At 40.5% G+C, this 16,015-nt stretch overlaps 1 long non-coding RNA gene across 2 annotated transcripts in view; it reads left to right on the forward strand.

Annotated features, from left to right (window-relative positions):
- Positions 1-16,015, forward strand: part of LOC125921373 (uncharacterized) — a 254,986-nt gene that overhangs the window by 197,217 nt on the left and 41,754 nt on the right. For both annotated transcript variants that reach the window (XR_007457396.1, XR_007457397.1), the window contains exon 3: positions 9,731-9,856. This is a non-coding gene — a long non-coding RNA (uncharacterized LOC125921373). The remainder of the gene's footprint in view (positions 1-9,730; positions 9,857-16,015) is intronic.

Here is a 16,015-nt window from a genome sequence, read left to right on the forward strand (position 1 = left end):
GGCTGCCTACCCTGCCACACTAGTCCTGGTGTAGCTCTGGGCCATCCATGTGTTCTTTGCCATACTGGGATAGTGGAAGAGATTAGGGGTACAGCTTCCTGGGTGGGAGAAGAGCTGAAAACTCATTCTCGTACTGAGCCAAATAGGAGATGAAATGACAAGTCCAGCTTAACAGCATTAAACCATACATTGCTATGTTTAAAATTTTTATTATTTTTCAATGTTTACTTTTGAAAGAGAGAGACAGAGGGTGAGTCAGGGAGGGGAAGAGAGAGAGGGAGAGACAGAATCCAGAGCAGGCTTCAGGCTCCCAAGCGGTCAGCACAGAGCCTGATGCGGGGCTCGAACCCACAAACTGTGAGATCGTGACCTGAGCCGAGGGTGGACGCTCAACCAGCTGAGCTACTCAGGCACCTCTAAACCATGTGTTCCTTGTGGTTGCTGCATTCGGGATGGAAATAATCTTGTTTACAAATTTCATAAGCAATATCACCGTTCCTGTATGGACGTTATTGATTGAGATAATGGATGCTCAGGCATATGTCAATTCATTCATTGATTTATTCAACAAATTTTTATTGAGGACCAATCATGAATCTACATGCAATGGAGTAAAATCTAGAAAAAAAAGGTTTCTGAGGAAAACTCAGCATATGAATGCACTTGTGAATGCAATCGTTAATGTCCGATTTTGTTTTTAAAGAACAAAGAGAATCTGTTGCTGAGATTTCTAAAATACACTTTCTTTAGATATAAGCTATTGAAGAGGAGGTTGAATCACAGTGTCAAAGTGAAAAATTAAACCTTCTGCTGAAATATGAAGAAGAATATTGGAACTGGGGGAGAGACAGAAATATGATTCAATGTAAATGATTCCGTCCGCTGCAGTAAAAAAATTTATATGTTTCTCCATTCTACAAGTACTTCTGTATTTCTGAAATGATGACCCTTTCATTTTGAATAGGCTCAAGGCTTATGTGAAAGGCAGCCACAGAATTGTAAGAAGTTTGAAAATTTATTGAGGGACTGTAGGAAGACCACTCGTTGGGTGAAGAGGAGAGGAGTCAGCGTCAGGTATTCAGCGGCTCTGTGGTCCTTGTGCTAGCTAGAAGAAGGAAACCACTCACCAGAGTTACTCTAAGGTGGCAAAGAAAGTTGCAGTGAGGGCTCCAGTTCTTCCCCCTTCCCTCTATCTATGCCCGTTGTCATGTTATTTTGTAGTTCCCTCTCGATATGAGCAGCATGCCCTGCCCTGCCCCTTGACCGGGGTCAGCCGTGAAACTTGCTTTGGCCAAAGGGATATGAGCAACCAGCGGAGGCAGAAGAGGCTTGACTTGGCCTTGCACATTGGGGCATGCCTTCTCTCTTCACCTCTACCATCACCGTGAAAACAAGTCCAAGCTAGCTTCTTGGTCTCAGGGGAAGGATGAATGACATGTGGAACAGTGGCAGGCTGAATCAGTTGAGTCAACAGCCAGCCAAACCCAGAAATGTGAGTGACCTCATCCACAGGGAGCAGATCTGCATTGATCAGTTGACCCCAGAGGCATCATGCATCTAGGGCATGAGGTTATGGTTGCTGTGCAACAACAGCTGACTCATACAGAACATACGGATCTTCTAGGCCTTCACATGGCTGCTTGGCTAAATCTGGAAATGCAATATAGGGTTTGGTGGAATACTCAGGAACTTAAACCTCATTAAGTACTAAGATCAGTGTTCTCACTGAATTCAAGTGTTAAATGGTATAATTGGAAGAGGAGTGGTCTAAGTTCCAAAAAAACCTGACTTTAGGTTCTGATTTTGCAATACATTGCTGTATGTTGCACTTTGATTAGATCCCTTGACTTCTCTAATGGCAGCTTCTCCCTTTCTAAAATGGGGATAATAACACTTCAGGCATTTTGTGATAATTAACTAGCATTACACAGGAAAGATGTATGTCTTAGAGCAACATATATGTGTTGTGGGTTGAATCATATTCCCCAGAAAGATATGTTGAAGTCCTGGGGCACCTGGGTGGCTCAGTCGGTTAAGCATCTGACTTCAGCTCAGGTCATGATCTCACAGTTCGTGGGTTTGAGCCCTGCGTCAAGCTCTGTGCTGACAGCCTGGAGCTTGTTTATGTTTCTGTGTCTCCCTCTCTCTGTCCTTCCCCTGCTCTCTCTCTCTCTCTCTCTCTCTCTCTCTCTCTCTCTCAAACATAAATAAAAACATTTAAAAAATTTAAAAAAAAAAGATGTTGAAGTTCTAACCCCAGGTACCTTTGAATGTTGACCTTCTTTGGAAATAGGGTTATTGTAGGTATAATCAAGTTAAGAGTAGGGAGGCCCTCATCCAATGACTGGTATCTTTGTAAGCAGAGAGGGGTTTGGAGACATACACAAGGAAACTGGAGTGAGGTGTCTGTAGGCCAACGGATTCTAAGGATTGCCACGGGGGGCTATTGGCAACTACCAGAAGCTAGCAAGAGGCAACGAAAGAGTCTTCCTTAGAGCCTTCAGAGGAAGCATGGGCCTGCTGATTTCCTTGATTTTAGACTCCCAGCTTCCAGGACTCTGAGTGAATCAATTTCTGTTCTGTTACACAACTCAGTTTGTTGTACTTTGTCATGGTAGCCTTAGGAAGCCAATACACTGTGGATACTAGGTCTTGTGCTAAATTATGCATTTCGAAAATAAGGAATCAACTTGTTTATGAGTATATGTGAGTCATCTTTGGGGACTTGAGAAATTGAGGAGTAGGATCTGGATCCTGGATTTCTGGATTCTCAGTTCCCACAGGTGAACTAACTAAGTTTATGGAATCGGAGTATTAATATAATGTGAACTCAGTTGTGTCACTCATAAGAATAAAGCTCAGGGGATTTCCCATTTCTTAGTGGAGCACTAGTGGAGCACTAGTATGTAACAACATTTAATAATCACTAATATTTATCAAGTTCCAAGTACTGTTCTCAGTGGTGTTTTGTTTTGTTTTGTTTTGTATATCAGCTCATTTAAATCTTTCAATAACACTGTAAGGTACTGGATCACTCAGCGTTTAACTGGTTCTAACTGGGAAAACCTTATCTTGAATATTTCAAACAGAGGGCACCTAATACACAGGTGATGGAATTGATAGGAGGCCAACAAGGGAGGTTAAAACACCTTAGATTCACTGCGTCAGGAAGCTGCTATCACATCTGGGCCGGAAGGATGACAAAAGGAGGCAGTGATGGAGGAGGCCAGAGGTTGGCGAGGGTGGGGGGGTGGTCACTGGGTCAAGGTCAAGGTTGTAATCTTAGTAGGCTTATCATGAGAGAGCTGCAGCTGTGGAGGAAGCAAGACCATTGCAGAAGGAAGGCCCTCTGTCTGAGGAGGGGTAGGGAGGACATGAAGTATTCTGGCTTTTTCTTTCCTCTCACCCTCCACTCATTAACGCCACCTGCTGGCTGATCCCACTAGAAGTCAGTTGACATGGGAGCCTGAAGGAACTACAGAGCAGAACAGGGTATAAACAGTTCCAGGATCAATTAGGTATTTTCGAGATAAGAAACAGGAGTGGAAGGGTAAAGTAACATGCCTGAGGTCACTCTGCTGGAGCTGAGATTGGAACTCAGGCCTGGCTCGAGTCTTTGCTCTAGATCACTGCCCACATTGGTCCTGTGCTAGATTCGGGAGGAGAGTAGAGGCAGGGACCCCAGTGTGGAGATTGTTACGATTGTCCTTGGCTCAGGAATTAAAGGCCTAGATCAGATTGCTATCTGTGAAAGCAAATAAAATAAATTTCCTTGAGAAATATTACAAAGGAAAAAATTAATTGTTTAGGAAACTGTGACAGGAAATAGCATTTGGTCATATACAAACGTTTGAAAAGAGAGAGACAATTTATTTTATGTGTCACAGTATTCAATTTCAAGTCAAAAAATAAGTGAGGCAGCAAGATGAGAGCAAAAAAATTCCCATATTCATTCTAACAAATTTCACCTCCAGAAAATAATTTGAGATGTCTCTGAAAGTCTGCATTTTCCTTTTGTGAAACTTCCAAAGTTGCTTCTCTTTTATAGTTTCCTTTTATCATCTGCCTCGAGACACAAGCTGGTTATGTTATTCTCAATAAATAACAGTGTTCTAAGATATTTTTTTTCTTTGCAACTTGGAACCATGAGCCTAAGATGACAGTAGTAAAATTAGAAGTGTTGTTTTATGCACAATTTACTTTGCAGTCTAGGGGCAACAGAATAAAATAAGGAATAGTTATTTAATTGGACTGGGAAACACTGTTGCATTTTTCTCTCTTTTTTTAATGATTTGTTAGCTAAGTTTAATTAAGAAAATCAACAGATCTGCTAGAAACTGATAATTACTCGAATAATGGGTGATACAAATCCATTCTAAAAATATACGTTGCAAACCAGGAAAAGCCAGCTAAAAGAAGCATAAATGTTCTTTCTAATGGACATGGCATATGGGAGGAAGATTGCATATACAGATTAAGTATTTCAGTTTATTTCGATGTAACCAAAACAAATGCCAATCTGCATCATTTAGATAACCCTGAACTCCCTTTCACTGAAGTGACTGCATTTTCCCATTGACCTGAAGTATCCAGATGATTGCATTAACTGTCTCCTTAACTTTGCCTGTGCAGATAAACACAGGGTGTGATGGTTTCCCTTTCATGCAGGTGAACAAAAGCAAAACTATCCAGTAAATGCCACTGAGTAGATCTGAGTTTTCCTTCAGCATTGGAGATTGTTTAATGACTACCTTCTCTGTGTCGGTAATGGAATATGAAAAGGATGTGGATGGGTCTTTGGTTTCAGGCAATGGAAAACTATGTAGGGTACGGAAGTCTGAATGCTTTTAATTACACAGCACCGTGATTTTCCCTGTCAGTTTAATTTATTCAAGCATAATTTGGACAAATATTGGGCAGGACCACTGGAAACAAAGGATCCAGTTGGAACTGATTAGCTGAGACTCCTTTCAACTCTGTGATTTTTGAATATATAGTCTCAAAACTTGGTCTTTATAAGCATGATTGAATCTTATGGGATTAAAAACAGCTTTATTTTCTAACAGAGTGATTGATAAAGTAAGCCTGTAGGAGCCAAACGTATTCCATTTCGTTCCACTCTATTTTAGTTCTCATGATGTACATTTGGATGAAGATTCTGGTTAAGGGAATGTTTGGCACACACCTTGGAATTTACCTCAGAGTGCCGAGGTTAGGCTATAAACGCAAAAAGACTACTGAGACCAGTGGCCCTGAATCTGAAACACCTAGAGATGGTTCATGAGCATAATAATGGGGCTACCAAATGATGTTTCACATTTTTAAAAAGTTGAAGTAAATTTAGAAAAAGAAATTTGAAAATCAAAATATCCAATTGAAAGTTATATATGTCTGTGATTAATAGATATTGGGGGGAGCCAGGGTGGCTCAGTCAGTTAAGTGTCTGACTCTTGATATCAGCTCAGGTCATGATCTCATGGTTTATGAGTTTGAGCCCTGTGTCAGGCTCTACGATGTCAGTGTGGAGCCTGCTTGGGGCTCTCTCTCTCCCTCTCTCTCTCTGCCCCTCACCTGCTTGCTCTCTTTCTTTCTTTCTTTCTTTCTGTCTCTCAAAATAAATGAAATTTTTAAAAAAATTAATAAAAATGATAGATATTGGGAAGTCCAAACTTAAATGCAGTCTTGTTGGTGGAGAAACATTGTTTAAATATTGGGTTTATGAGAGACAGGTGAGAAATGTGTCTTTGGTATTTAAAGATCAGGATCACTGATCTTGTCCAACCCCTTGTTTATCTCATGGGATGACTGAGGTCAGAGTTGGAGAGTGGCTTATTTTAGGTCATAGAGATGTATAGAGGCCTTGTTTGTACTAGACATAAAATTTAGACATTTCTAGTGAAAAAAGAAAAAGCCAGAACTCACATGTTAACAAGTTTCTGAGAGAGAAATACCAAATCTAGGAAGTTCTCTTATCCTCAGTGACAGTTGAATTTATCCAGGACAATTTACATGCATTAAAATATTTTGTCACAAACATTTTCAAAATTATCTCTCCCATTCCTATCAAAATGTACCTTCAACAGACAGTTACAAAATATAGGTGCATTTTGCCCTTAGCAAACCTGTGTATATATTCTTTTGTGTATGGTTACCTTTTATAGATAAAGTTTTGAGTACGTGTGGGTATCAGAAGCTACAAATACAATATAAAGCCAATTAATCTGTTAGCGTGAATCTGTAAAGACTGAAAAGTATACAGAAAATACACTGTTATTATTTTTTTTTATTTTTAATGTTTATTTTTGAGAGAGAGAGACAGAGCACAAGGGGGGGGGGTGGGGCAGAGAGAGAGGGTGACACGGAATCTGAAGCAGGCTCCAGGCTCTGAGCTGTCAGCATAGAGCCCAACAAGGGGCTTGAACTCACAGGCGGTGAGATCATGACTTGAGCCTAAGTCAGACGCTCAACTGACTGAGCCACCCAGGCGCCCCCAGAAAAATACACTTTAAAACTCCAAATTGAAGAAGTGGATAATTGAGGTAAAATAGCTACATAAAGTGGTTTATAGAAACCATACAAATAAACGGAACATTTAGATGTACTTAAGTATTTTCTTTTTAAACTTTTTTAAAAGTTTATTTATTTAGTTTTGATTGAGAGAGAGAGAGAGAGGGAGAGAGAGAGCACACAAGTGGGAGAGGAACAGAGAGAGAGAGGAAGAGAATCCCAAGCAGGATCCCCACTGCCACCACCCGGCCCCATGCAGGGCTTGAACTCATGAACTGTGAGATCGTGACCTGAGCCAAAATCAAAAGTCAGATGCTTAACTAACTGAGCCGCGCAGTCGCCCCTAGGTGTACTTAAATATTTTCGAGTTACTTTATCTCATCGAATCTAAGGCATTATATTAATCAGGGTCTATATAGGGAAAGATGAACCATACCAGGTATTTCTGATTGAAGCAATTTAATACAGGAACTGCTGGAAGGGCGAAAGTATAAAAAGGGGCTGCTGAGGTTCCCACGATATGGAAACTGCAGTAAGCAGCTGCCGTGGTAGAGAATAAAAAGAGATGGGTTCACCAAACCTGGGGGCTTGGCCCTTTGTGGCTGGTGCTTGAACCTCTGGGCACTACCTCATGGCTGATGTGAGCGTGGGTGGTCTTTTCTCTAGGCGCCTGCTCTATGGCTGGTTCTGGAACTGCCTAAAGAATCTTGAGGCTGAGGCTACCTACAGCTGTCCTCTGATATTGGATTAATACTGACACAGAAAATAAGTCCTTTATCCCCCTTTCCCACCTTCCAGTTTCCCTGTTGGGTCTCCCAGTGGCAGAGCTCACCAGGAAGCCACGGGGCAGGGAGGTGTGGGGTCTGTGGTTCCTACCCTACCACAAGCATCAGAGAGTACATAAGGGTGGGTTGGTTGCTGGAAGGAATAAGTAAATAATCTGCACAGATGCCACTCATCCTAACATGTCTCATAATTTTATCTATCCCTAGGGAAGAAAAACTCACAAATCACTGCATAGAGCTTTAACATCTTAGAATTTTTCATCCCAGTGTTGTGGGAATTATGTGCCCCTCAAAACTCACGTGTTGAAGCCCTCACCCTCGGTACCTCAGAAGGTGACTACATTTGGAGATCGAGCCTTAAAAGAGGCGGTTAAGGCAAAAAGAATGAAATCTTGCTGTTTGCAACTAGGTGGATGGAACTGGAGGGTATTATGCTAAGCGAAATTAGTCAGAGAAAGGCAAATATCATATGACTTCACTCATATGAGGACTTTAAGACACACACCAGATGAACATAAGGGAAGGGAAGCAAAAATAATATAAAAACAGGGAGGGGGACAAAACAGAAGAGACTCGTAAATACGGAGAACAAACAGAGGGTTGCTGGAGGGGTTGTGGGGGGGGGATGGGCTCAACGGGTAAGGGGCATTAAGGAATCTACTCCTGAAATCGTTGCACTATATGCTAACTAACTTAGATGTAAATTAAAAAAAAATAAATAGAAAAAAAAGAGGTGATTAAGATAAAATGAGGCCCTTAGGATGGGTCTTACTCCAATCTGACTGGTGCCTTTATAAGAGGAGATTAAGACACACAGAAGAAAAACCCTGGGATGGTACTTTGTTATGGTAGCCTTAGCAAACTAACACAACCAGGAGGACATTTTAAAGGGCACTTAAACTCAGCACATGAAGGGCCAACAATTCACATATTAGCTGAAGTGCCAACGATGTGAACATCTATGATGAGAGTCACATGCATGCAGACAGTTAGAACTACATCATAACAGTAGCCAGTGGTCAGATACAGCTCAATTCCCGAGATCAAAAATGAAAAAAAGAGTGCATCTTAGACTTAGTGAAATGCAGTCGTTCCTTAAGTTCTTTGACCTTTCGTGTACTCCTCAGGTCTATTCTCTCTAGAATCTGGTTTTTGTCTTTTGTAAACAACCACATAATATTCCATGAGTTCTGAACATGTGTGTTTGGGTGAATTTAAGAGCTATATTCTTTCTGTGGTCATTGAGTCAGAAATCTAAGAGGAGATGGGTAATTTAGTAGTGACTTGGGCGTTAAAAGCAACCTGTGGAGGTGTAACTTTAATACACAAATCAAGAGTCCTCTTACCACAGAATAATTTCATTTGCCAGCAAGTGGAATCCTTACAGAGCTAAGCGAGGGAGACTAGGGCTGAGGGAAGGAAGGTTTCAAAGGCCCAATCCACAATTTGACCCAATGTCTCCCTGGACAGAAAGAAGGCTGGAGTGGGGAGATCGCTCAGTACCATACAGCAGAAATTTCTGTTATATTATTTTATCTAAAAGTTCAAGCTTCAACATTTAAAATAACTGTTACAGGGGCACCTGCCTGGCTCAGTCAGTTAAGCATCCGACTTCAGCTCAGGTTATGATCTCAGTGTTTATGGCTTCAAGCCCTGCATTATGCTCTCTGCTATCACTGTGGTGCCTGCTTAGGATCCTCTGTCCCCCCTCTTCCTACCCATCCCCTGCTCATGCTTTTTCTCTCTCAAAAATAAATAAAACATTTAAAAATAAAATAACAAAGTAACTGGCAATTATAAGATTCTGCCAGATCCATCATGTATATGAAAATACACGCTCTAAGTTTCTTTCATTAAACTGCCAACTCTTCTTCTTCTCCTTGTCCTTATTCATTTCCTCTAAAGCTCACAGAGAAAACATGCCTTTTAAAAAAAAATCTATAAGCAAGTTAACAGAATATTATGGAGCCATCGCAGAGAACAATAATCCTTAGACAAGGGATTTTAGCTTTTACCAGTATGAGAACAATGAGTAATTTCCTTCTCTGCAGTCCCACTGGGGTGAAATGTTCCCCTTTTACAAGTGCTGTCCCCAAACTGTAATTAAGCAATTATCTTCTAGTTTCCAGCACTGAGTTTTTTCTTTGTCTTCTGGACTCCGTTTGAATGGAATTATTTTCAGATGCATTCAATTCTCTGTCTTGGTGCCTGATACTCTATCCCTCTTTGGCTTCTCCATGCATCTTGTCCATTAGGTACAGTGTCACTTAGAAGCTTCTGTTGCAAGTAAAAGAATATGGGAGTCAAACTGTCTTCAACAGTAGAAGGGATTTATTGGGTCACACGACCAAAAGTTTAGAGGTGAGGCAACTCTCAGACATGGTTTGTGGAGGGTTCTACTTTCTTATTTTGTGCTTCTCTACACTTTGCTTTTTTAGGTCAGCTTTCTGATGCCTCATGGTCACAAGATGGAAGCCAGGAGACTGGAGTTTTCCATAATTACTGAGCAAATTTTCTGAGTACTATGCACACTGGACTGGCCTAGAGCAAATCTTTTGTTTAAGGTAAATACATACCTAGTTGGCTATAGCCAGTATAGGAAAACACCCTGAGAGTCCATCAAAGGATGGATGGGTAAAGAAAACGTGGTGTATATACACAATGGAATGTTCAGCCACGAGAAAGAAGGAAATCCTGCCATTTGTAACAACATGGATGGACCTTAAGGACACTATGCTGAGTGAAATAAGCCAGACAGACAAAGACAAATACCACGTGGTATCACTTATATGTGAAATCTAAAAAAGAAAAAAACAAAACAAAACAAAACAGTCAAGCTCAGAAACAGGGAGAAGGGAAGTGGTTGCCAGGGCTTGGGAAATAGGGAGAGATTAGTAAAAGAGTACAGACTTGCAGCTGTAAGGCGAATAAGGCCTGAGAATCTAATGTAAAACCTTGGGGCTGTCCTTAATAATACTATATTGTATAATTGAAATTTGTTAAGAGAGCAGAACTTAAATATTCTTACCAAGAGGGAAAAAAGAAGGGAAATATATGAGGTGATGGTTGTGTTAATTAACTAGGTGGGAGAAATTCTTCCCTAATGTATATGTATATCAAATCACCGCAATGTACGTGTTAAATATCTTACTGTTTTATTTGTCCGTTATACCTCAGTAAATCTGAAATTAAACAAAAAAAGGGAAAAAAAGAGAAAAAAATTTAGTTGGTTTATCTAGAAAATGACCTTTGACAAAGGAGTTGGGATTTCTATGATTGGTTGAACCCATCAGATCCTGCCCTGGAGCTGGGTTTCGTGAAGAATAGATATGTACTAGGGAGCTAAAAACAATACATGCTCTAGGCTCATGATTATCTTACTTTCCTCTTTGTATATTTTTTCTCACACTCTGCAGTTTTTTTTTTTCTGATTTTTTTCCTTGCTGATCCTGAATACTGCCATTTTAGTCTGGGTATCAGCTAAATGCCTGGTTTTAACTGAACATAGGTTTCGTTCTTTCTTTCTTTCTTTCTTTCTTTCTTTCTTTCTTTCTTTCTCTGTCTCTCTTTCTTTCTCTTCCTTCCTTCCTTCCTTCCTTCCTTCCTTCCTTCCTTCCTTAATGTTTATTTATTTTTGAGAGAGAAAGAGAGAGAACACAAGCAGAGGGGAAGGGGGGAGAGAGAGAGAGAGAGAGAGAGAGAGAGAGAGAGAGAGAGAGAGACAGAATCTGAAGCAGGATCCAGGCTCTGAGCTGTCAGCACAGAGCCTGTCGAGGGGCTCAAACTTGTGAACCGTGAGATCATGACCTGAGCCAAAGTCGGACCTTAACTGAGCCACCCAGGTGCCCCTAGGTTCTGTTTCTTTCACCATGTGAGCACACAAGCAATGAGACAAACAAAAGCAAGTTTTCATTACTTTCTCATTCATGTTCTTGCTCATGCTCCCTGGACACAGCGGTGAGCAGAAGGAGGTGTGTTCCTGAAGGACCTTATTTGGCCCCATTTGGTCAAGGGAGTGTCAGCAGGTGTGCCAACAGGCTGCAAGTGAAATAGATAAAATAGATTCTATCTATCCTTAGGGTGACTGGGGGAGAGAGCCAGGGGGATTGACTATCTCATAGGATATTCAAATGAAGTCAAAATTGTTAAGAATGGTGAAGAACTAAGAGGCTACTCTGGAAAAACAAACATAATGCAACAATCCTGTCAAATTATAGTACTAAGTGCCATTATATTCTTAAATATTGAATTTAGCATTGGTCCCTGAATAAAAATGATAGCAGTCTAGTCATGTTGTACCTTTTTCTTGTATCTTAATTCTGGCAGACTTTGACTAATTGGGGACCAGGCTGGTGACCATGCTTTTATGAGTATCATGTAAGCCACTGAGTGGAACCAAATAGTTATTTACAATACATTAATACATTTAATTTATGCATTATTTTATTATAAACACTACTAGCCATGTTGTTCTTTTCAGAATCAAGACTGAGTCCAAAGATTAACCCCTTGTTCATTTAGTGGTTTTTTTAATGTCAGAATAGTATAGGTACATAGATTCGAAATGAAATAATACTGCAAATCTAATAATGAAAAAGATTCCCTCAAATCCTGCCATTCTTACCTCTGAATATAGCCGCTATAAACTCTTGGATTTTCTTTGGATAGTACCTCCATATGTAATATAATTATATTGCTACCTTTTGATTTTCTGCTAAGAGAAAGTTTTGTTTTCTTACCCACATATCCTAAACCAGACTGACACATTCATGTCCTCTCTTTGTCCCTATCACACTCTGCCTTCCTCCTTGACTCTCCTAATATGACATAGTCTTGTCATAATGTATTAAATCAGTACTGTGCTTTCATTATTATATCTATGCAAATATTACTCCCAGCTGAGCCAACTCAACTTGTGTAATATGATTGCTTTTTTCCTTTAGTTATTTTTCCCTTGGTGTTTTAATAATTTCTCCATCTTTTCTGTTGCTTAATCTTTTGCTGTCATTAGTTCTGTGCTTCCCTCTCTCCCCACCCCAGTCTCTGCCCTTGATGTAAAGCTCTTCTCCACATACCCTAGCATATCAGCTAACCTATTGACTCCATTTTCTCTGGAGAAGTCTGTGCTGAGCGCTGTGTCCTCTTTCTCCCTCTAGGACTTGTTCCTGAGGCTGCTGCATAGCTGTCATTCAGGGACTTTCTTTTTTCAATGCTGGCATTCCTGAAAGAGCAAAATATTAACATTATCTTGGAAGGTACAAATGGATTCTATCAAAAGTCTGTCCCTGCCACTGTTGGTAGTCACTGGAAGGACTCAAGAGCTAGAAAATGAATATTAGGGGCATGTTTTATCAGAGAGAATGAGTTGAAGCAAGCAAAAAAAAAAAAAGTTATGTTTTCCACATTATTGTAGCTTGATCATTGATATTTTAGTGTTTCTGTTGGGTTTATCCAAGTATGTTACTCCTTCATTTTTGCTTCCAATTTTTCTCCTATTTCTTTAGTGCTATGTATCCATCTTCCTTGCCACAAACTTTTATATCATTTCTGTGATCTATTTGACATCTGAACTTAAGACCTCAAGGTTATCCTACAACTTCTGTACTCCTTCAAACTTGTAAACCTTCGGTTAAATTAGTAGTGCTGAAAATAAAAGAAAATCTTGATGAAACAAATGTTTATATGTGCATACAATTAATATAAGTATTTTAGGTACGCTATTGAGTTCAAAATCACATATGCTTAATGAAGCATGTTATCAACATTCCAGTCTTATAAAAAATATTAGCAAGATATATGCTCATAAATAAATGCATCCTTATAAAGTTATTCCTCTGTCACCTATTAATGTCAACATTTATCAATTAACAGATTTGATTTTTACGATATCACTGGATGCTTACCTGTCCGTTGACTGAAGTGCTCATCTGAAGTTCACCTTTAGCTGAACCTGCTTGAGTATGTCTGAAACATACCTGAGCATACAGCTGTATAAATAGGGAAAGAGAGATGGCTTGATACATGGCATCTAATTTATGGAGCATTTACTATGTGCTAAGCACTGTTCTAACTGCTATATTTACATTAGCATCATGAGTTCTTACTACAATCTAATGAAATAGGTATTGCTCTGGCCTACATTTTAAAGACAGGTAAGCTGATGCATAAGTATTTAAAGCCACATAGCTAATAAAATGGTACAGCCATTATTTTAATCCCTACCTGCCTAACTCATGGCTGGATAACTCAGTATGCTACAAATGGAAAGCATGTGTTACAACCTGATAGGAACCAAGAAGCTGTCTACTGGGTCTCATATGTGGAGTGTTGATTTTCAAGCACCACATCATAATGTCTGAACGCTCGTTTATATGTCATTTGGGAACATGTACACACATGTCTGTTGGGTATACTTGACAGTGGAATTGTTAGGTCATATAGTCAGGGGACATTTGACTTTAGTAAATAGTGCTAAAACATTTTCCTAAAGTACTAATTTATACTCCTTCCAGCAGCAATATTTGAAATTTCCAGTCGGTCCCCATCCCAGGTCAACAATTGATATTGTTGGTCTTTCTCATTTTAGTCATTTTGTTGGATTGTCAATGGTGTCTCTATGGAGTTTCAGTTTGTATTTCCCTGATGCCTAATGAAATTGAGCACCTTTTCATATATCTATTTGCCACTTGGATACCTACTTTTTTGAAGTGTCTGTTCTAATCATTTGTCTGCTTTTCTATTTGTCTGGATGATAATATATGATGGCCTAGGTAATTATTTGGGGCCATATTTTTAGGAGCATGGAACAATCCTACTACCGTAGGGCCGGCCATTTTGCTGTATTTAGTTGTTGCAGCTTATTGAGTATAATTGTAGTTCCACAAAGTTGCCTGGGGGAATATGCCTCTCCATGATTCTCCAGAAATTAAAAGCTGTCATAAACAATATATATTTTTGGCAACTGGTGTTTAACACCTGACATGTTAGGGGGTTTGTTTGTTTGTTTTTTCTATCCCAATTGCCATATGCTCCCAGGTGACAACTCTCAGAATGCCTACCTCTTAGACAAATGCTGACCTGTCACCGCTTGACATATGGTGAGCGGTAGGTGGACCCTTGCTTCCCTATAGGGCATCTCCTTCCCACTGATTTCCTGGAGAGGTCAACATGCTTTTGGTCATGTGCCCATCTAAGCCATACAACAGTGACACTTCCCTTCCCCTGGGGCAAGAAGCCCAGCCCATGTCAGCGACCACACCAGAGTTCTTTTACTTGGCACAGATTGGGAAATGATTTGCTAAAAGTAGAGGTTTGAGTATTGTTTTATCATTAAAAGGCAGGAGTAAAAATAATGGGGACAGTGGTGGTAAATATATATGAGTTGCTTGACCTATGTGAAACTCAATTTTTTTATTGGCAAAATGGGGCTAATTATACAGAAGCCACTTTTCAATGTTTTTGTGAGGTTAGACATAATGTATACAACATAACCAATCTGGAGAAGTATTTCAACTGTAACCAAAAGGCATAAAAGTCCTTGTTTCAGATATCTATGGTGTATTACAAACCACATCAGAACTTGACGGCCATAATAGGTCTCAAAAGGCCAAAGTCCAGGCTAACTGGCATTAATCTGGAAGCTTGGGGGTAGGAATCCACTTCCAAGTCCGTGCAGGTTGTTGGTAGAGGCCGGTTTCTTGTTGGCTGTCAGTGGGGGCCATTCATTATTTCTAGGGGCAAGTGCCCCTGTCTTCAAACCAGTGAGAATGCATTGAGTCCTTCTCAGGCTTCAAATCTCTCTATCTTTTTCTGCCACTAGCCTGGGGACTTGGTGGATTTCAAGCTGCCAGTAACTGGATCTCTATGCCTGAGGATTGTTCTGGAACCTCAAAAAGCTGCTCAGCCTGTGTGTGAAGATCAAGAAGTGCTGTGGGCTGAACTCCCATCAGTCACTGGTTGAGCAGTCCTCAACCAGTCCTCAACCAGTGACTGATGGTAGTGTATAAATATCCCACGTCCTTCAGTGTATTCATTTCTTAGGACTTCCCTATCAAAGTATGAAAACTGGCCCTAAAACAACAGAAATTTATTCTTTCACATTTCTGGAGGCTAGAAGTCCAAAATCAGGGCGTTACCATGACCATGCTCTCTCTGAGACTCTGGGTAGAACCTTTCCTTGCCTTATCCTAGCTTCTGCTGTCACCATTAATCCTTGGTGTTCCTTGGCTTGTAGCTGTATGAGTCCATCTCTGTCTTCATCTTTACATGACATTCTTCCCTCTTAGCTTCACATCTCCTCCTCCTCCTCCCCCCCTCCTTCCTCCCTTTCTTCCTTCTTCTTCTTCTTCTTCTTCTTCTTCTTCTTCTTCTTCTTCTTCTCCTCCTCCTCCTCCTCCTCCTCCTCCTCCTCCTTCTTCTTTTCCTTCTCCTTCTCCTTCTCCTCCTCCTCTCCTTCTCCTTCTCCTTCCCCTCCTCTGCTTCCTCCCCTTCCTCCTTCTTCTTTTCCTTCTCCTTCTTCTTCTTCTTCTCCTTCTCCTCTCCTTCTCCTTCTCCTTCCCCTCCTCCCCTTCCTCCTTCTTCTTTTCCTTCTCCTTCTTCTCCTTCTTCTTCTCCTTCTCCTCTCCTTCTCCTTCCCCTCCTCCTCCTTCTTCTTCTCCTTCTCCTTCTCCTCTCCTCCTCCTTCCCCTCCTCCTCCTCCTTCTTCTTCTCCTTCTCCTTCTCCT

This window comes from Panthera uncia, chromosome C2 (genome assembly GCF_023721935.1).
Source record: "Panthera uncia isolate 11264 chromosome C2, Puncia_PCG_1.0, whole genome shotgun sequence".
Lineage (NCBI taxonomy): Eukaryota > Metazoa > Chordata > Mammalia > Carnivora > Felidae > Panthera > Panthera uncia.